At 41.6% G+C, this 22,000-nt stretch overlaps 1 pseudogene; it reads left to right on the top strand.

Annotated features, from left to right (window-relative positions):
* LOC132022392 (ferritin light chain-like) overlaps nucleotides 1–21,371 on the top strand; it is a 28,132-nt pseudogene extending 6,761 nt beyond the window's left edge.
* Nucleotides 21,372–22,000: the final 629 nt, after the last annotated feature.

Below are 22,000 nucleotides of genomic sequence, written 5' to 3'. Positions count from 1 at the left end.
CATAAGGTGTTAGATATGAAATTCATGGTAACCAAAAACCAAAAATCTATAATAAATACAGAAAAAAAGAAAGAAAGGAATATGAACATAACATGAAAGAAGATAATTAAATCATAAGACAAAAGAGAAGAGAATAGAAGACAGAGAGAATAAAAAAAAGGAACAGAAAGAAACTATTAGAAATCAGAGGGGGAAAAAAAATGAGACTCCAGGAAAACTGAGGATTGCAGAAAGGAAGGTCAGTAGAGGATGGGGTAACAGGGTGATGGGCATTAAGGAGGGCACATGATGTGATGAGCACTGGATGTTATACACTAATGAATCACTGAACACTACACCAAAAACTAATGATGCACTATAGGTTGGCTAATGGATTTAAATTTTAAAAAAGAAAGAAACTACAAAAACGGAAAACAAATAACAAATTGGGAACAAGTACATACCTATCAATAATTATTTTAAATATAAATGGCCTCAATGCTTCACTCAAAAGACATAGGGTAAATGAATGGATAAAAAACACAAAACCCATATATATGCTGACTACAAGAGATTTATCTCTAACACACAGACTGAAATGGAAGGGGTAGAAAAAAATATCCAATGCATATGCAAATGTAAAAAGAGCTTACATCAGACAAAATAGACTTTAAAACAAAGACTGTAATGGGATAATGAAGGGAATTACATAATGATAAAGGGATCAATCCAACAAGAGACTACAAAAATTATAAATATCTATGCAACCAACATAGAAGCACTTAAATACATGAAGCAAATATTAATAGACATATAGGGAGAAATCGACAGTAATACAATAATAGTAGGGGGATTTAATGCTTCACCACTATCAATGGGTTATCTCTACAGGGAGAAAAAACAAACAGTGGCTTTGAATGACACATTAGAACATATTTGTTAAGTATAATAAATACATATGGAACAGTTCATCCAAATAGTTCATCAAAAAATAGCAGAATACATATGCTTCTTCAAATGCACATGAAGCCATCTCCATGATAGATCACATGTTAGGACACAAAATAAGTCTCAATAAATTTAAAAAGATTGAAATCATATCAAGCATAATCTTTTCTGGCTATGATGGTATAAATCTAGAAATCAATTACCAGGGGGACAAACCTGGAAAAAAAAACAAAAATATTGGGAGGCTAAACAACAGAATACTAAACAACCAATAGGTAAATGAAGAAATAAAAGAGGAAACCAAAAAAATAACTGGACACAAATGAAAATGAAACTCACCATTTCTAAATTTGAGGATTCAGCAAAAGCAGTTCTAAGAGAGAAATTAATATGAATAAATTAAATGATACAGGCCTATATCAAACAAAAATTTTAAGTAAGCAATCTAACCTTATGTCTAAAAGAACTAGGTAAAAAAGAACAATCAAAACTCAAAGTTAGTAGAAGGAAGAAAATAATAAAGACCAGTTTGGAATAAATGAAACAAAGATGAAGAAAAAAAAAATGATAGAGATGATTGATGAAACTAAGAAGTGGTTCTTTGAAAAAATAAACACAACTGATAAACTTTCAACCAGATTCAACATAGAAAAAAAAAAAAGGATGACTGAAATAAACAAAATCAGAAATGAAAGAGAAGAGACAACTGACACCACAGAAATACAAAGAAATATGAGACTATTAAGGAAAAATATACAATTCAATGCAATCCCTATCAAGATACCAACTTTTTTCACCAAACTAGAATAAAAAATCCTAGAAGTTGTATAAATGTACAAACGACCTCAAATAGCCAAAGCAATCTTGGAAAAAAAAAAAAAAAAGCTGGAGGTATTACAATCCCAGATTTCAAAATGTACTGCAAAATACCAAAACAGTATTATACCAATACAAAATAGACACATATATCATTGGAAAAGAGCAGAGAGCCCAAAAATAAACCCATGCATTAACGGTCAATTAATCTATGACAAAAGAGGCAAGAATATACAATGGATAAGATAGAGAGTCTTCAATATATGGTGTTAAGGGAACTGGACAGCTGCCTGCAATAGAAAGAAACGGAATCATTTCCTTACACTGAATACAAAAATAAACTCAAAATGGATTAGAGACCTAAGTATAAAACCTGAAACCATAAAACATCTAAAAGAAAACATAGGCAATAAACTCTTGGATATCAGTCTTAGCAATATGTTTTGGATCTGTCTCCTCAGGCAAGAGCAGCAAAAGCAAAAATAAACAATTGGAAGTACATCAAATTAAAAAGCTTTTGCACAGTAAAGGAAACCATCAATGAAATGAAAAGGCAACCTACAGAACAGGAGAAACATATTTGCAAATGATATATTCAGTAAGGGGTTAATATCCAAATATGTAAAGGACTTAAACAATGTAAGACCAAAAAATAATAATTATTATTACAATAATCCAATTTTAAAATGGGCAGAAGGTCTAAACAGACTTTTTTCCAAAGAAAACATACAGATGGCAAACAGACACTTGAAAAAATCCTCAACATCACTAAATACCAGAGAACTGCAAATCAAACTCATAATAAGCTACCACTTCACACTTGTCAGAGCGCCTAGTTTCAAAAAAGGTAAGAAATAATAAGGATTGACAGGCATGGGCGGAAAAAGGAACATTCATGCCCTCTTAATGGGCATGTAAACTGTTGTGGTCACTGTGGAAAATAGTATGAAGTTTCCTCAAAAAATTCAAAATAGAAATACCACATAATCCAACAATTCCACCTTTCAGCATTTCCCTGAAGAAAACAAAAACACTAATTTAAAAGGATATTTTCACCCCATGTTCACTGCAGCATTATTTACAACAGTCAAGATATGAATACAGCCTAACTTTCCATCAATAAATGAATAAAGAAGATGTGTATATACACACACACACACACACACACACACACACTGGAATATTACTCAGCCATAAAGAAAAACAAAATCTTGCCATTTGCAACTCCACAGATGAACTTAGAGGGTATTTTGCTAACTAAAATAAGTTGGACTAAGAAAAACAAATACCATATGATTTCACTTATATGTGGAATCTTAACAACGAAATGATAAACGAAACAAAATGGTAAAACACTCGTAAATACAGAGAATAAATGGTGGTTGCCAGAAAGGATACAAGTGGAAGGATGGGCAAAATAGGTGATGAGAATTAAGAGATTCCAACTTATGGTTATAAAATAAATAAATCATAGTCATGTAAAGTACAGCATAGGGAATATAGTCAATAATATTGTAACAATTTTGTATGGTGACAGATGGTAACTACTCTTGTGATGAGCATTTCATAATGTGTATATATTTGGAATCACTTTGTTGTACACCTGAAAGTAATTTATATTGTATGTCAACTATACTTCAATTTAAAAATAATATTAAGGAGGTATGTGTTGTAATGAGCACTGGGTATTATACACAAATAATGAATCATGGAATGCTACATCAAAGACTAATGATATACTCTATGGTGATTAACATAACATAATAAAAAATAAATATTTTTAATTTTAATTAAATTATTAAATAATAATAAAAGGAGAGAGAATTGTACTGCACACACTGAAGAGGTAGGAATTATCAAATTAAAAAATATAAGTATGCTTAATATGATTACAAAAATAAAAATTGAAGGAATAACAGATGATCAAATTTGATCATATAGTTTTAATAGAGAACTGAATGGAATTTCTGAAAATGAAACTAATGATATTGACATTTAAAACTCAGTGGCAGCTTAAATAAAAGAATAGACTTCACTGAAGAGAAAATTAGCCCCCTGGAAGGCAGAACTAGCAAAATTACAGAGTTCACACCTGAAAGAAACAGAAATTCAAAATAAGGAAAGCACTGAACATGGAAATTGTTACATTAGATAAAAAGATAAGGAAAAACATTCCTTGGGAATAGCAGTATGAGGAGCCCTGTGAACTGTTTCCCAGTGAAACAACCATAATTGATGAAAATAATATCAAGTTTCAATTTTTTAAAATATTAACCATTTTGAAGTCTCTGGAAATTTCCCCAAAGTCATAGAACAACTGATGGAATATTTGCTCAGAAAATTTACTAAATCTCAGTAAGAATTGTCATAACTTGTGGAACTGAAGCTATAACCAACTCTCTCCCTCTCCTGCCCTGCCTCAGCTTAATGGAAGCCCCACTCCAGAGGGTGTGGCCATAGAGATAGGATTCCCTATCACTTCATTTCCAATCAGTGGATATCATATCATATCAAAGAATATAGCATCACTGGGAGGGGAAGAAAACCAGCATTTCTCACCCTGTCCAACTTTGAGTTGCAGAGGCTAAATATCTGGTGAGTGTGGCTGAGAGTTCAGGAACTCCCTTCTTCCACATATCCTCCATTCCTAAGGTAAAGACCCTAACTTCAGAGTGGGAAGTTTAGAAAACTAGAGCCTTGACCACCCTTCCCCCAGACAACTCAGAGGTTGAAGGTTTCCTGCTCGGAGAGGTAAGCCAAGAAGACCAGAGAGTGAGGTTCTCACCCAACCTCCAGAGTAGTGACTCAGATACTATGCCCAGAAGGAGAGAGGATACAGAAGGACAGAGAGCTTCACATCAATTCCTAAAGGAAGTGACTGAATGTGAAACAAGAACCAAGTCTAAAGGTATTCTAGAAAACAATGGAGATTTTGGGTAGAAGTAATTAAGAGTAATTTGGTAGTATTCAAAATCAATAAGCTAAACCATAAGTCAGCTAGGTTACCAGACAGAGCTTGGAAAGACATCATAAAAGAGTCTGCTCAACCACTATCATTCTCAAGTGATCACACATGCCCAAGGGTGAACCCTGTGAGGAACAGCACCGAGGGTTTCACACTGAAGGAGAAATAGACTTCTAAACAGACTAGAAGAATCTAGATGAATCACTAAACAAATAAACAAACAATAGTAACAAAACAAACCCCAGAGAGGTAGAGGGGTATCAGTGTTGAGGGTTGCTACATTTACCTAATGCCCAGTTTTCAACAACAACTAAAATGTAATGGACAAAGAAAACAGGAAAGTGTGGTCCCTACATGGGGGCAAAATTAAGAACTGCCTAAGACAGGGCCCAGATACCAAATATAACAGACAAATACTTCAAAGCTGCTATTATAAATATGTTTAAAGAACTGAAGAAAATCATGCTTTAGAAATGAAGGAAGATATGGTGACAGAATGACAGAGCTCATCAAATAGAGAATATGAAGAGAGATAAAGATATTTTTAAAGAACAAAATAGTAATTATAGAGTAGGAAAAACACACAAACCAAAATGAGAAATTACCACAGAGCCTCAAGTGTAGATGTGAACTGTCAGAAGAAAGAATGAGTGAACTTATAGAATGACAGGAATTATGCAACCCAAAGAGCAGAAAAGAAAAAAAAAAAAAAAGAAGAAGAGAGCATTTGAGAAATGTGGAACACCATCAAGCATACCAACATGTACTTAACATGGGTACCTGAAGGAAAGGAAATAGAGGAAGGAGAAGAAAAGATGTCCAAAGAAACACAGCTGAAAACTTCTCAAATCTGATGAGGAACATTAATCTTAAGAAACTCAATTACTCCATAAGATAAATACAAAGAGAGTCATACCAAGACACATCATAGTAGACATGCTGAAATGTAGAAAAACTTTAAAGCAGCAAGAGAAATGACTCCTCATATCCAAGGACATCTCAGTAAGACTGAAGGCAGACTTCCAGACTCCCTTGGAGACAGGGGAGGCCAGAAAGCACTGGGACAATACATCCAAGGTGCTGAAAGAAAGAAAAAAAATCAACTAAGATTATTATATCCAGCAAAATTATCTTTCAAAACTGCAGGTGAAATAAAGACATGTCCAGATAAGCAAAAACATATGTTGTTAGCAAAGTCACTAAAAGGAAGTTCTTCAGGATAAAGGCAAGTGACCACAGACAGTGATTTCAAAGCACTTAAATAAGTAAATAGGCAAACAAGGAGCATCAGTAAAAAAACAATTTCAGCAAAGTGACCTTTAAGGCTACTAAGCAAGAAGAGAATAAGGGATTGAAAGCATCATGAACTAAAAGATATGATGAAGATGATGATGATGATGATGATAATGACAGAGCTTCACAAACTACTGACATAAGTCAGTTCACAAAGCGCTTGTGGTCGGGCACAAAGCTACAAGGCTTTTACCTTCACAGCCCTTCCAGCACTCCATCTATCTGCAGGATCACTGGATCAATCCCAGCTCTAGATTAACCAAACCGTTTGTTCCCTAGTGCTGCCAACACAGGAAAGTATTATCAAAGTCTGTAACATTATACGTTTATTACTTATAACAGTGAGTCTCAAATCTTCACACCTCAGAACCACCCAGAGGGCTTTTTAAATTCAAATTGCCACGTGCCACCCCAAAGATTATAGTTCATTAGGTCTGGGATAGACCCAAGAACATGCATCTGTAACAGTTCCCAGGTCAGGAACCATACTTAAAAACCCACTGGTTGACAAATGGGACAGCTGTCATCATTTTCTGACAGTCTATTGTCAGACACTGTGCTGAATGATTTCCACACAAGCTCTCAATTAATGTAGCCCTTGCATAAACTTTGAATTATATAATATTTTCCCCATTAAGAGGTGATGTCCTTAGAACATCACAGTGTTTCAGAGAAATAGTGCAAAGGGAGCCTGGGTGGTTCAGTTGGTTAAGTGTCTGACTCTTGGTTTCATCTCAGGTCATGATCTCGGGGTTGTGAAATCGAGTCCCTGGCTCAGGCTCTGAGCTCAGGACAGAGTTCTCCTTCTCCCTACACCTTTATCCCTCCCCACCCCACTCCCTGCTCCCTGGTGCACTCTCCTTCTCTCTCTCTAAAATAAATAAATAAAATCTTATTTTTTTTTTTTTAAATCATGTAAGCCTTGGCCAGAAGTCCCATGATGGTGTATCAGCCACACATCAAGCAAAGGAACTGCATACCTGCTTTCTCCCATCTCCCAAGTACGTATTTGTCATGGCAGTCATCAGCAAATATTTAGTGATTGAAACTAATCAAATAATTAGTGGAAGAATAAAATACAAAGGACACACTAAAATAGAAGACTGCTGAAAAGTTGAAACTGAGATGATAGAAGAAACTCATTAGGCAAATACTAACAGAAAGAAAGCTGGTACAGAAGTACTACTATCAGACTGGAGAAGTAGTACAGATAAGAGACATGCCAGGATGATCAAAGTTGCCCACCAAATGGAAAGTACAACAGTCCTACACTTCCAACACATAATAACATAGCCTCAAGACACATAAAGTAAAAATGGTTGGTACTGAAGAATAGAGAAATCCACAATCATAGAGAGAGATATTAAATTATCTTACACAATAACTGGTAGAATGAGCAGCACCCCCACCCAAAGTAAGTATGGACTTAGAAGACACAACACAATAAACAAACTTGACCTGATTCTCAATAACTGTAACATATGCGTTGTTTCCAAGTGCATATACAGTCTTTACAAAAACAAATCATGCAGGGGCACAAAGTGGGACTCAACCTCAACAAAGTTCAAAGGACTGAAATCAAATGGGGTACATCTACTTATGAAAGCAAGCTAGAAAAAAATCATTTAAAAATAAATAGAAAATTTCCATATGTTTGGAATTAAGTAATACGGTTTTAAATAACACAAGTCAATGAATTAGTTCAGATTGCCAAATTGTTCTTCCAAGCATTTGTAACATGTGTAAGAATTTCCATTTGCCTTTATCCTTGTCAATACTTTATATTAACCACTTATTTCTGCAAATCGGATGAGATGAATGTGCTTTTTGAGAGTTTATTGGCATTACCTGATGACTCACAAAGTCAACTACCTGTTCACATGTGTACTAGCTTTCCTCTTCCACGAGTCATCACTTCAAACCCACTGTCCATGTCTTTACGATATTGCCAATCTATTTTTTTCTAGCTTGTTAGAAGATTTATGTATGTTCGGAATGTGCATCATTATGTGTGATATGAATTGAAAAAAAAAAAGATATCCAAAACAGCGCCATATGTTTGGAAATTTTAAAATATCTTCTAAATGACTCATGGAAAAAGGAAGTAATAAATCAGTGCAAGAAGACATCATTATGGACCTAAAAAATCATTTCACATTGGAAAATAATGAAAACACTGCACAGCAAGTCCTGCAGCATGAAGGCAAAGTGACACTTATGAGAAACTTATACCTTAAATGTTTAGGGGGTTATTAGCTAAGTATCTCACTTAGGAAGTTGAGAGCAAAGGATAAATGCCCCCAAAATGGAAGGAAATAATAAAAATGAGAGAGTAAGTCAGTGAAATAAAAATAGATGGACAAGATACAGTCAATAATGCTGAAGTACTTGTACACTTTAAAATGGTGGAGATGATTTGTAAAAAGGGGATCGCACATCTTAAGTATATAAAGCTTATTATATGTCAGTTATATTTCAGTAAAGCTGGTTTGTTTGTTTTTTTAAAAGATGGGAGGGGGTTCCCTGGGTGGCTCAGAGGGTTAAGCATCTGACTCTCATTTTGGCTCAGGTCATGATCTCAGAGTGTTGGGCTCTGTGGTTGCTTGAGATTCTCTCTTTCTGTTCCACTTCCCCCCAGTTCTCTCTCTTAAAAAAAAAAAAAAGACAGGATTGACACTTATACAAACATGAAAGATTTAGATGGTGTGTTGTGAAGTGGAAAAAAGCAAATTGCAGAATATAATCTCATTTTTGTTGCCCAAAAAGAGGAGTTGGAGAGAAGGCAGGTTGAAAGATGTCTTTTCAGAGAAAGGTCATTTCTGGGAAAGGGACAAGTCATATGATTAGGACAGAGGAGAATGTGGGGACACGGGTCTGGGTGCAAAATCAGAAAAGAAAGACAGCCCTGACCTCTGCCACCTCTGGCTCCTTCTCCAGTGACTCCGTCTTCCTTCTTGGAAAGCACAGTGACACATGGAAGGCCTCAGACTGCTCCATTCAGTCTGGTGGTGATCCTCACTCATCTCATGGTCCCAGTAGCTTCTGTCCCTTCTTCAGGCAGACGCCTATAAATGGAACAGCTGCTAGCCCAGCTGCTAGCCCTGCTGGACCAGGGGCTTTGCGAAGCGACCTCACTGGGTGGCTGTCCCATGCTTCCCTAGAGTACCTTGAATGGTGGGTGAATTGGCAGATGAGAATAGAAGAGAATGGGAAGCACAGATGGAGGGAACAGCGTATGCAAAGGCTTAGAGGAGGGTATGGATTAGGTATATCTGTAGGTTAGCTAGTGCTGTGTAACGATTTTGCCCCAACATTAATGGCTTAACATATCACACATGTAGTATGTCACACCATTTCTGAGAGGCAGGAATCGAGAGTGGTTTAGTTGTGTATTCAGTTTCTGGAGTTTAGTTAATAGAGATGTACTGATGGACATGACGGTCTTAGTTTGAACCAATGTACCATGGCAATTTAAGATATTAACATTAGAGGTAACTGAGTGGGGAGTATAGAAATTCTCTGAACTATCTTTGCAATTCTTCTGTAATCTAAAATTGTTGCAAAAGAAAAGTTGTTCTTGCACACACGTCTGAAACAAGGGAAAAAATAGGACAAGATACATGAAATAGCTATTTGTAAGACTTGAGCATCAGGCAGCAAAAGACCCAGTGGCTGAGATAGGAAATAACTCTGTGCCAGGGGAGCCTGCAGACTGAAGCTCAGTGAGGAGAGAGCGGTGCAGAGGCCATCAGAGATCTGCAGAGTCCCTAGTCCTCAGGAGAGAGAAGCTGAGCAAATGCATGTGGGAAAACAACCCAAACCCAGAAAAGATGGGCCCAAAAGGCAGAGAGGGCGTCACAGGCACTGACACAGGAGAGCTATGCATGCTTCCACTAGCCATCCTGGGAACCTCATAATTCACAGTGCACCAGAGGGAGTGCTCAGAAGAACCTGGCCTCATTCACCAGGACCCCTAGCCCAAGAGTAAAGGCACTCTTATTCCCTTTAACAATGTTTGAAAGTGAAACCTAAATGGATCAAACACTTTCTAAATGACTTAATTGTATCCAAAGAAAACCTTAAAAGCATTTATAGAAATACAAAAATATCTGCACCCACCAAGGTAAAATTTGCAACACAGGACATCCAATCAAGAATTACCAAGCATGTAAAAAAGCAAGAAAATATAACCATATGGGTATCAAAAAATATGAAATACTTAGTGATAAGTCTGGGGGTGGGAGGAAAAGTGGCAATGACCCAGTCTCCACTCCTGGTATCCATGAGGAAACATGAGGGTGTTCCTCGAGGCATCATGATAGAATTCAGGGCAATCCGTCAGCCACCATCGCAGTGGGAAGAATTAACTGACCATCTTTAATGCACCTAAAAACAGCTGTACAAAGCAAGTTCAGATGTACAGGAAGTACTGTGGGTAGGTCTGAAGAACATTGTGTCAAGAGCAAAGGTAAGAAAAGGAAGATGGGGAGTACACTTCCAAATGTGCACATTAGAAACACATGAAACAATCTTGCCCACCCCCCAAGTTTTCATCAGAGTGGAAGTGTTGGGGGAGGTGGGGCTGGGGCCAGTGAAGGGGGAGGCAAAGCAGGTGGAGGTCAAGGACCACCGATAACAAAAAGCTGTGAACTCTGTAGTGTGGTCTCCACAACCCATAAAAGCCCTTCTTCTGCCATGAGATCATCACTGATCTGTCCACACAGTCCTCTCACCCTCCCTCCCTGCTCCACTGTTGAAAGAGAACCTAGAGAGAGACATTTAAGGTGAGATTATGAGTATCCCTCTGTCATAACAGCTAAATTTTAAATAAATCAGAATTATCCATGCAAAACAAACATGGGACTATCTGTGCCTGCAGGAGATAAAGGCAGCTCCCATCTTGCCTGCACTCGAGCTGTCCCTTCTCCAGGAGAAGCATCCACAGTCCTGTTTCCTGCAGAGACTCAGGGCTCTGCATTTCCTGCCCAGCACCTGCTCTTCCCATCTGCACTTTCTTTAGCCACGAGCTCACCTCCTGTGTGTAAGGCGCCCTTCCAGACCCTGCAGTGGGAAATGATTCAAGATCTGGTCCTGGCCTCTCAATACATGCAGTCTGGCTAGAGAGAACAGCTCAGGGCCTGTGGAATAGCTGAGGAGGGATCCAGCCATTGAAGCCGCTGCAGAAGGCCCCCACTTGCCTACTTACTCATGTCGAGGATAGCTGAGCCAGACATTGGGCTTGAAGCTGATTCAGTGAGGAACAGGATGACACATACCTTAGGGCAGGTAATATTTGCCCTGCACTTTGGATGACTTGGAATGACTCTGTAGATTGAACCATAGTCTGGGAGAAAAGTCAGCTGATCTTCAAGGGATTAGCACCAGCTGGGAGCTGCGCCCAACCTGGACATCATGGGCACAGCAGTCCCATCCCAGAGATGCAGTCTGAGCTCAAGTATCTTCCACAGGCAGCCTACCAGCTGGTCTCTCACTGATTCTCTGACCTGAGGCATCACCCCTTCCCAGCCCCTGGACCAGTCCTGTCCAGAGCAGGAAGAAAAACAATGAGCAGCCTCTGCCCAGCAGTCGGGAGTCAGGGGGTAAACCTGCAGTGGGCAGTTCTAGCAAGCCCAGAACTCAGTGACTTCAAGCATTGGTGTGATTACTCTGCAAGCTGATCTGGTTAGTGTCGGGTTTGGCCAGCAAACCCTAAAGCTGCAAATGAAAAGATCACTCCAGACAACTTAGTAGGAGAAAGGAGAGGGCCTAGGGACCCTAGGGGCAAAAGGTCCTGAGCCAGAATGTCTCCACGTTTATGGTGAATGTTATCATTTCAACAAGGCAATAAGAAAAACAAGAAGGAACGTGAAGCTGTAATAATCAAGGTGGTGGCATAGGGAGTACCATGTGGCTAGAGCAAGCTGTGCTCACGACAGGCGTGCAGAAAGGGAGCGTGAGGAGTGCATGACCTCCAAAGGTGAATGTTTCTCCTAAGTCAAGCATTTGCCGTCGGCTCAGTGCACTGAGACACAAAGGATCTGGCTGTTTCCAGCCAGAAACTGCGAAGGAAGCCCAGTTTTCTAGATACTCCTCCTTAGCTTTTGAACTAGTCTCATCCAGAGAGGCCTGTGTTTATTACATCTTCTCTAGCCAGGCACTGTGAATTTCCATAGGGCAGGCCTGCTGGCCTCCCCAGAGGTCACCTGTGTGGCTACCCTCGGCTGAAGGACCAGCTGGGAACTGGACTCAGCTGGATGTGGAGACGGCTGGACCTTGCTTCCTCCGACGGTCTCTGGGATCCTGAGCACAAATCTGAGGCTGTCAGGCCTCCTTGCAGTTAGGCCTGGAACTGGCACAGTGCTACTTCCTCTGCAGTTTATTAGTTAAACCAAGTCCCAGGGCAGGGGATTGCACAGGCCATGTATACCAGCAGGCTTGGTTCACTGGGGACCCCAACGTTATGGACTACCACAGATCATGTCCTCAAACCTGCAGCACTCCCCTTCCCTTCCTCTCCGTGGAAGGGATCCTCTCCATCCTGGTCCCCATCCAGCATTTCTACTCTCCTTTGGTTAGACGTTCTGTCCTCAGCTTCAGGCCACTCTGGGCTGCTAAAGCCCCACCTAGATCTTACCAACCTTGTTCTCCCAGGGCCTGGCTGCTGTGGCCAGACTGAACATCTCAATGGCTTCATTCATCTCTGCCCAGAGTGAGTCTCTTCTGACCGCAGGCTTCTGCTCCAATGCACCCTCCTGGCTCTACACAGCAACCCCTGCCCCGCAGTGCCCCGCACAGAGGAGTAGCTGCCAATCTCACCTGCCATGCTAGGCCTTTGCTAGGCCTCAGTTGCCAGAGGGCACGGCCACCGTGCCTTCAAAATCATCTCCTGTGGTAGGCCTAGGTGGCTCAGTCATGAAACATCTGCCTTCAGCTCCGGTCATGATCCTGGAGTCCGGGGATTGAGCCCTGCATAGGGCTCCTTGCTCACTGGGATGCCTACTTCCTCTCCCACTCCCCCTGCTTGTGTTCCCTCTCTCTCTCTCTCTCTCTAATAAATAAATCTTAAAAATAAACAAAACAACAACAACAACAAATAATCGCCAGCCTTGCAGGGCCTTGAGCTTTCCTGCTTTTCCCTACTCATCTCATCCTCTCCCTCACCCCAACCCAGCAGACGTGGCTAGGCAAACTGCTCCCAAGATCCATACCTGGTTCCAGAGGAAGGGTCAGCTTGGGCTGTTGGCAGAAGCTACACCTCCAGCTCCTCTTCCCACAGGCAGGCCCACATGCAGCTGGCAGCGGGCCATGCCCTGATCCATGGATATACCTGCAAAGTCTTCCTAGTAGAAAGGCATTGGATTCTAACACCTAGTTCATAAGCTAGATATCTCACAGCTTATTTTTTAAAAATATTTTTTCTGAAACAATTTTTTATGGAGTTATGATTCACGTTACATGAAATTCACTCCCTACAAGGCATCAGGACTGTCTGAGGCCCAGCAGAGACAGCTCCTACTGGAAGTGTGGAGGGGGGGGCAACTCCGTGTTATTGGAGGTAATTGCCTAGGCTTAGGTCACAGTATGGCCTGGGGAGCCCCATGAGAGGGGACAGCGTGGTGCCCTTGGCTCCTTTTGTCTGGTAGTGTACCCTGGAGGGTTGGTAATTAGTCCCAGTCATTCAGGCAAGAAGGAGGGACATCCTGCCTGGTGACCAGGCCATCCCTCCCAGCAGAAGGCACTTCTCCTCCAAGCCTATAGACTGCCCGCACAACCCTTCTCCTCCAGCCTTACTCACTCACTCTGCCCTCATTCCTGCTCTAGGACAGCAAAGAAGCCCCCACCAAGGATCCCAAGTGTTTGCCCATGGCTTTTGTAAAAAACCTCACTGTGAGGATCTAGCATGAGAATCATGTTACCTTTTGCTCTCTTGAACAAAGGGCTTGGGTGAAAACTTTTCTGGATGACATTTGCTTGTTAGAGTTCTAAACCTTCTGTGTTTCATCTCATAGAATCAATTTATGCATCAGTTGGGGACCTGGCAAGAAGAAAAAGAAAATGCCTTGATATCTGGTCAAAAGGTCCCCTAGAACACCCCCCCAAACACCGTGTCAACAGCTCCATTGCAAGGCTGTCCCCCAAGGTCCCACAGAGAACAGAGCCAGTTCCAGGTATCCTTTACAAGACAATCCTAGGTCTCATCTGCTGCTCTTGCATTGGGCACCACCCCCACCTCTCCGTGCTCCCAGTGCTCCCAGTGCTCTCCTCACTGTCCTCATGCTGATGCCTGCCTTCCTAGTCACATACAACTGGCCCTCTCTAGATCTCCATGTTCCAAAATGCCCTTTCAAGGACACCCTGAGCAGAATTCAAGCTAGAATGCAATGACTGCCTGCTTACTGACTCCCATGTATATTTGCCATTTAAGGGGGCTACTCCCATCCCAGGCTTACCATACACACTTGTTTCTCCTCCCTTCCAAGCCAGAAGATAAATTTAAAAGGGAATAAACCTGTTACCACAAAAAGAATTGGAAGCAGACTGTCAGCAAGCAGGCACGAGGTTTCAATCAATTTCTGGGAGACAGAAAGCAGATGGAAATGCGTTGGTAGATGCAACTGAGGGTGGGGAGCTGCATCCCAAAATACAGGCAGCTGGGGGCGAGCGTGCCTGGAAGGACCCAGAGAGGCCTGGGTCCAACCACAGGGAGGGGGTCAATCTGAAACAAGGCAACTGGAAAGAACTTCGCAGTCACACCCATAGCGGGAGGGGAGGCTGGCTTCCTGCCCCTTAACCAGGAACACCCATAAGGAACAGCTCTTATTGGGCCAGAACACACTGTATTTCATTTCCTTGGATGGAGCAGCCCCTGGGACAACAGAAAGCAGAGTGAAGCTTTTCCAAGTTGAGGTAACCGCTCTTACTTCCTTTGCCTCATTCTCTCTTCCTTGGGACCAATGAGCAGCAAAAGAGATTACACTATAAAGAAAGCAGCACTGACATCCAGAAAGAGTCCCACCAAACTGGGGCCATGGGGCAAAGGCCCCCCAATGGCTGGGGGTCAGGGCTGCAGCCATCCGAGGCAGCCTGCCACCCCCGGGGCTCAAGAGGGACAACCCAGCCCCACCCAGCTTCTTCCTCAGGCCACGTGTCCAGGACACACGAGATGCTGTAGGAGACACAGAGCATCCCACTCAAACCGTGGTTGTAGTACACTACAGTGTGACACGAACAAATAAAACCATGACAGCAGAGTACTTTACAGGGACCAGAACCTTTCACCCCATCAGCTCTTCCCCCACCACCATGGACCCAAACCCAACCTTGGGCAAAAGTGCCTGTGACGATAGCGATCCCTTATATGGCACACCAAACTCTCGCACGAGGTCTGCATGGCCACAAAAGTTCAATCCTCATTCCACTCCATGCAATAATGCCCACCACTCTCCTCTTACAGAAGAGGAATCCTGGGCACTCCAGGGTTGCCAAAATCACAAAGCTGGGAAGTCAGAAGCCTGGACTTGAACCTAGACAGTCCGCCTCCAGAGGTTGTTCTCACCCCTTGCTCTGCTGCCTCTCAACAGCACATCATTCACTCTTTTATGTCCATGGCTTATATTAACATACAGTGAAAGTCATGGTTTTGGATTACAATTCCATGAGTTTGGTCAACCACACACAGTCATGGAACCACCTCAACAATAAAAATTCAGAATAATCTCGTCACCCAAAGAACTTCCACATGCTGCCATTTTGGGGTCAGCCCCAGTCCCAGCCCCATCCCCTGGAAGCCACTGATTAGCGCTGTTTCGTCCTCACCACGTTTTTAAGGACAAACATGTTGGTATCCAGGACTTTACCCCATCCCCTAGCCTTGAGTCCTGGAGTCTGGGAGGTAACTTGAGTAGAGACAGAAAACATGTGGGTGACAAAACCTTAGAATAGGTTTTGACACATGACACACAACTGGAGTCAAACAAGGTGCTAGCCAAGCCCAGAATGGATAGAAAAACCTCACAAAGATTCACTAAGTGCCAGAGAATATGACTCCTCACATCTTCTCCTTCCTTCCTATCAAACGTGGACAGTGATATGTAAATGCCAGAGAATGAAGGGGACCCCTACCTCACACAATCTACAAAAATTAACTTAAAATGGATTCAGGACCCAAGTGCAAAACCTAAAACTATAAAATCCTTAGAAGAAAACATAAGGGGAAATCTTCATCACATTGGATTTCACAACAATGTCTTATATATGACCCCAAAGACAAAACAACAATAAGAACAACAATATAGCTAGGTTGGACTTAGTCAAAAATAAGTTTTCATGCATCAAAAGGCACGATCAACAAAATAAAGGGGCAACTCACAGAATGGGAGAAATATTTGCAAGTCACACACCTGATAAGAAATTAACATCCAAAATATATAAAGAACTCCTACAATTCAACAAGAAAAAAATTAAGATTTTATTTACTCATTTTAGAGAGAGCAAGCACATGAGAGAGCATGAGTGAGGGAGAGGCAGAGGGAGAGGAAGAAAGAGAGAATCTCAAGCAGACTCTGCATTAAGCAGAGAGCCCAATACCAGGTTGGATCTCAGGACTCTGAGATCTAGACCTGAGCCGAAATCAAGAATCAGATGCTCAACCAACGGAGCCACCCAGATGCTCCAGAAAAAAATAAAAATAAAATAATAATAATAATAATAATAATAATAATGAACAAAGTACTTGAATAGACATTGCTCCAAAGAAATCATACAGAGTCAATAAACAGAAAAGATAAAAAGATGTTTAACACTGCTAATCATTAGAGAAATGGAAATCAAAACCACAACAAGATATGACTTCATACCCATTGGGATGGCTATTATTAAATAATTAAAGAAACAGAAAACAACAAGTGTCAGTGAGAACATGGGAAAACTGGGGCCCTTGTGCACTGCTAGAGGCAATGTAAGATTGTGCAGCTGCCATGGAAAACAGTCTGGCCATTCCTCAAAAAATCAAAAGTAGAATTACATGTAACCCAACAATTCCATTGTAAGTATATGTGGAAAAGAACTGAAAACCTGGATTCAAGCAGATATTTGTGCCTCCATATTTATAGCAGCATCATTCACAGTAACTGAAAAATAGAAACAATTCTTCAGTAGAACAAAATGGTATTTACATGCAATGTAATATCATTGAGCCACAAAAAGGAGCAAGGTTCTGATCCATCCTGCAACATGTGTGTACCTCAAAAACACTATGCTAACTGAAATAAGCCAGACACAAAGGGACTAATATTTTCCAGACTCCACTTATACCATGGATCTGGAGTAGGCAGGTTTGTAGAGACAGAAAGTTAATGAAAAGTTGCCAGGGGCTCGGGGAAGAGAGCAGAGTCACTGCTGAGGAGTTACAGACTTTATGTTTGGGATGATGAAAGAATTGTAGGAATGGTGTAGAATTGTGAATGTGATTAATGCTGAATTGTACATTTAAAATGTTTAAAATGGTAAAATTTATGTTGTATAGATTTTACTAAAATTTTTAACAATGTAACATACCAAAAAAAAAAAAAAATTGAATTGTCAGTGAGTGAATTGTATGCTATATAAATGGCATCTCAATAAAGCTATTTTATAAGAGAGAATGAGAGAGGAAGGGAGAGACAGTGGGGAAAGAGAGGGGAGGGGAGAAAGAATCTTAGTGGTAACCACCACCTGACTAGAGACATGGAGGAGGCTGTTGCCCTTGCCCTTTAGTGCTGGACTTTGAGCATCTGAAGCCATCAACATCTGCCTGTTAATAATGAGACCCATAGCAAACTTTGAAGGTGCCAGTTTTTTGTAACCAGATATAAAAACAACAGTCCCTACCTTTCCTGCCCACAGCCTTGTTTACATGAGAGCCAAGATTTGTGAAGCCATGTTGATGCAGCATTCAAAGACCTAGGAAGGTCAGGGGCCAAGAGAACTCCTCAGGCTCCGATAGTGTGCTGCAAGGCCTCACTTGTAGGAAGAGTTACAAAGGATGGCAGCCAGCGTAAAGTTCTCTGTCCCACTCCTTGCCAGCTCTGTTTCATACTCAATGTAATACAAGTGGTCAACATTATAAATTAAGGTATGTATGCAAACTATCAACTTCATTATATTGTTACCAATCTACTTAAGGCATTACTTGTGATGGATTGGCTTTATGAAGAACAAAAGGACCTCATTTCTTTACATGCACATTCTCTGCTGGACATTATCAACATTGTTTATGCACAGAGGTCAAACTGAATGAAAAATCTGGACCTGATATTATAAGCGATAAGTTCCATGGTGGGTTCTTGATTAGAATTGTCAGTGGAGGGAAGTGGAAACAGGAGATTACTCTGATGGCCCTATGCAGCACCAGAGTCTGACCTAGCCCCAGCCCCATGTAGAAGGGAAACTATGCCCATAGGATTAATAAGGTTGACTAGCAGAAAGTTTAAAGCTTGTTTTTCAGAAAACTGTGTCTCCCTAGCTCTTGTTCTTTTCAGACCCCACTAACAAGCGTACTGGTTGTGTCTGCAGAAGCCTAGACTCAAGGTCAACTGATATGGTTCCAACCTAGGAACAAGCAAGAACCTGCATTCCTTACCTAGGTAATAAGCCCAAGACCCTATCCAATTTATACAAGCTTTCAGAACATGCCCGTAGCCCTGTCTCCTTGTTCTAAGATAACCTCCAGACACCAGGGCTGAATTTTGCCTCGTTCTGATGTTGTCTCCACCCAAAGTGAATATGGGATGTATGTTACATACATCTTTGCTCAATGTTCATTAAAAAATGGATTCTCTCCCCCTTCAGGCAGGCGGACTCAAAGTTTGCCTCCTGCCTCCTCATTTAGCTGCCTCTCTAATACACTATTTCCTTGCTGCAAACCCGATGTCTTGGTGACTGGCATTGTTGCACATCAGACAGATGGACTTGGGTTGTGTTATAGGAGAATTGCTATTGCTCATGTCTACCATGGGCCCTGGAGTTATCTGGAGGGACCCCATAGAAGCAACAGTGGCTGTAACTATTAATTGGACTATTTCTATATGCCACACCCAGCTTCCTCTCAGGTCAAACCGGGAAAACTGAACCTTGGGGAAACTGAAACTCCCAAAGCCACACCGTAGATAGAGGCTGCAAAGCTGGGGTGTCAAAATTAAGCCCCTCTGACCTGAAGACAGCACTTTCAATCACTGAGCTACACTACCTCCCCTGTGTACCCACTCTCTAACTTCATTTGTGACCACCAGAAGGTATCAAACATCTCCAAATAAAAGTGATGATGAGCAATAGAAGAGTGATGGGAACACAGAACCCCTAGAACTCTGTTATAGCTCAACAATACTTGGTAGTATTCTTCCCAACTTGTGTATAAACAGGTGACTATTCCTCTATCCTGCTGACGAGCATTTCTGTTATTGGAACAATCCAATCCATCATACTACCTTCCCCCCAGTAGCAAGAAAGAACAACCATGGCCTCACCTGCAACTTGAAGTTCCCCCACTGAAATGGGAAGGGTATTCCCCTGTCCCTTGCCTCTAATGTGGTTAATAGAATAAGGCAGAAGTGATGATAAGCTAGCTCCCAGTCAGGTGCCAAGAGGCCTATGTGTTTCCACCTGCCCTCCTGTGGTGCTGCCAGGGCCATGGGACCATGTCCAGGCCAGCCTGCTGGAGGATCTGAGACCTGTGGAGCAGGACTACCCTGGATTTAATCCACCAGCTCCCAGCTAGCTGCTCTTGCAGGTGATCTTTGGAGCACTGGTTACATGGCAACATCTGGCAGTCTCAGTGGTCTGCCTTAATTGAGATGGGCACTTGTGTCATGCTTCCATCTCACAGCTGAGGAGGCTGAGGCTCAGAGGTGCCCAAGGTCATATAAACAGCATGTGAAGGGGCTGGGGATTAAGTGTAGGTCATGGGACTTAAAGGACAGAGCACTTTGGCCTCTTCCTGCCATGCCAGAGTTCCTGAAAATACTTCTAACGCAATGGTTGTTTTTCTACTAGAACTTTCCCTTTCTGTTTCTTGGATTGTGTGCATCAAATCACCTGGTCCATTGAAAGACAACACAGATGTGAAAAGAAGGAAGTTTTGAAGACTAGATGGAGCTTTTCTTCAAAGGAGGGGACCATCAGTTCTGACTATCCAATTGGGATTAAATTGTACTCTCTGCATTAATAGGTCTTCGTGGACATCCAGTTACTTGTAGTCTCCAGCTTCCCACCTAAGCCTTGTTAACAAATATGTGAAAAATAGAACTAACCCTTTTAAGATTTAATACCAGCTGTAAGCTCAATATGAAAAGCTTATTAAGATTGATGGTCCAAATTTTCTCATAACAATTAAGGAAATTGAATAAAAAGTTAAAATCTTCCTAAGTAGAAAGCACTAGGCCCAGATGGCTTTGCAGTCAGGTGACAGATGAGATGACAGAATCAGATGCTAGATCTGCAATTATACTACCTCTCTAGAGCATGTAAGGAAGAGCTTGCTTCATGAATGTGGTAAAACCATGATACCAAACCCCAAGGACTTATAAGATAAGCTCACTCACAAACATAAATTTAAAATCCTATGCAAATTTTAGGAATTTGAATATAACACTTAAAAACTGAGATCTTGGTGGTACACATCACAGTCCCATAGATCTGTCTGTTGCTTCAACTGTGTTTGGACAGAACAGACCCAGGGATGCCCCTTTTACCACCTTCTAATACCCTCTAAACTTTTTTCCAGTTGCAACCATTGGAGCCACCATCTCCCTCCAGGACCAGCCAACACCCCATTTTGAGCTTAGCTCCTTATTATCAACCACGAGTTCTCAGATTCATTATAAATTATTCCACCAAGGTAGAGGTTCCCATCAATGGCCTGGTCAACATGCACCTGCAGGTTTCCTATAACTACCTCTCTATGGGCTTTTATTTCAACCATGACCATGTGGCTCTGTAGGGCATGGGCCTCTTCTTCTATGAGTTGGCTGAGGAGAAGCGTGAAGGCACTAAGTGTCTCTGGAAGATTCAAAACCAGCTTAGCAAGCAGTCAAACCCCCCTCCAGGATGTGCAGAAGCCATCCCAAGATGAGTGGGGTAAAACCCTAGACACCACAGGAAGCCACCCTGGTTCAGAAGAAGAACGTGAACCAGGTTTTTTTTGTTTGTTGTTTTTTTTGTTTTTGGCATCTGCATGCTCTGGGTTCTGCCTGTGCAGTCCCCCATCTCTGTGATGTCCTAGAGAATGACTTCTTAGTTGAGGTGAAACTCATCAAGATGGGCAATTACCTGACTAACCTCTGCAGGCTGACTGGGGAAATATTTCTTCAAAAGGCTGACCCTCAAGCATAACTAGGAGCCTCTGAAGCCCAGCAGCCCTTGAGGGGCCCCTCCAGCATCCTCCTGGGGCCAGGTCTTATGCCTGAGCCTCTCCCTACAGCCACTAGGCAGCTTTTTATCTACTCTGAGTCCTCTCCCAAGCCACGGGCCAAATGGAAACAATAAAGCTTTTTGCAGGAAACAACAACAACAACAAAAATCTGAAAACTTGATCAAGTAGGGTTTAATCTCAAAAATGTGGTTTATCACATAAAAGATAAAAAAAAGAAATATCAAGATCATCAAGAGATGCAGAAAAGGCATTGGGTAAAATTCAATACCTCATATAAGTTGAAACCTCTTAACAAACATTCTGGGTGGATGACAGAGTAGGAAGGACCAGGAATCTATATCCCCACGGAGACAGCAATTGCACTGGCAGAGTCCTCTGATGTAGCTATTTTGGAACTCTGGAGTCTATTGAAGGCTTGAAACTTCCAAGGGAAGGCTTGAGCAGTAAACTAGAGTTAATTTTAGTCAATTTCAGCTTTTAGCACAGTGGCAGCTACCCATCCTCCACCCCAGACACATGGCAAACAACTGTGCATGTGCTCCCTGCCCAGCTTGCACATACCTTGCATCAGCAAGAAAGGGCAAAAAGAACCT

The sequence above is a fragment of the Mustela nigripes genome, chromosome 7, assembly GCF_022355385.1.
Source record: "Mustela nigripes isolate SB6536 chromosome 7, MUSNIG.SB6536, whole genome shotgun sequence".
Classification (NCBI taxonomy): domain Eukaryota; kingdom Metazoa; phylum Chordata; class Mammalia; order Carnivora; family Mustelidae; genus Mustela; species Mustela nigripes.
This window is presented reverse-complemented; position numbering and strand designations above follow the sequence as displayed.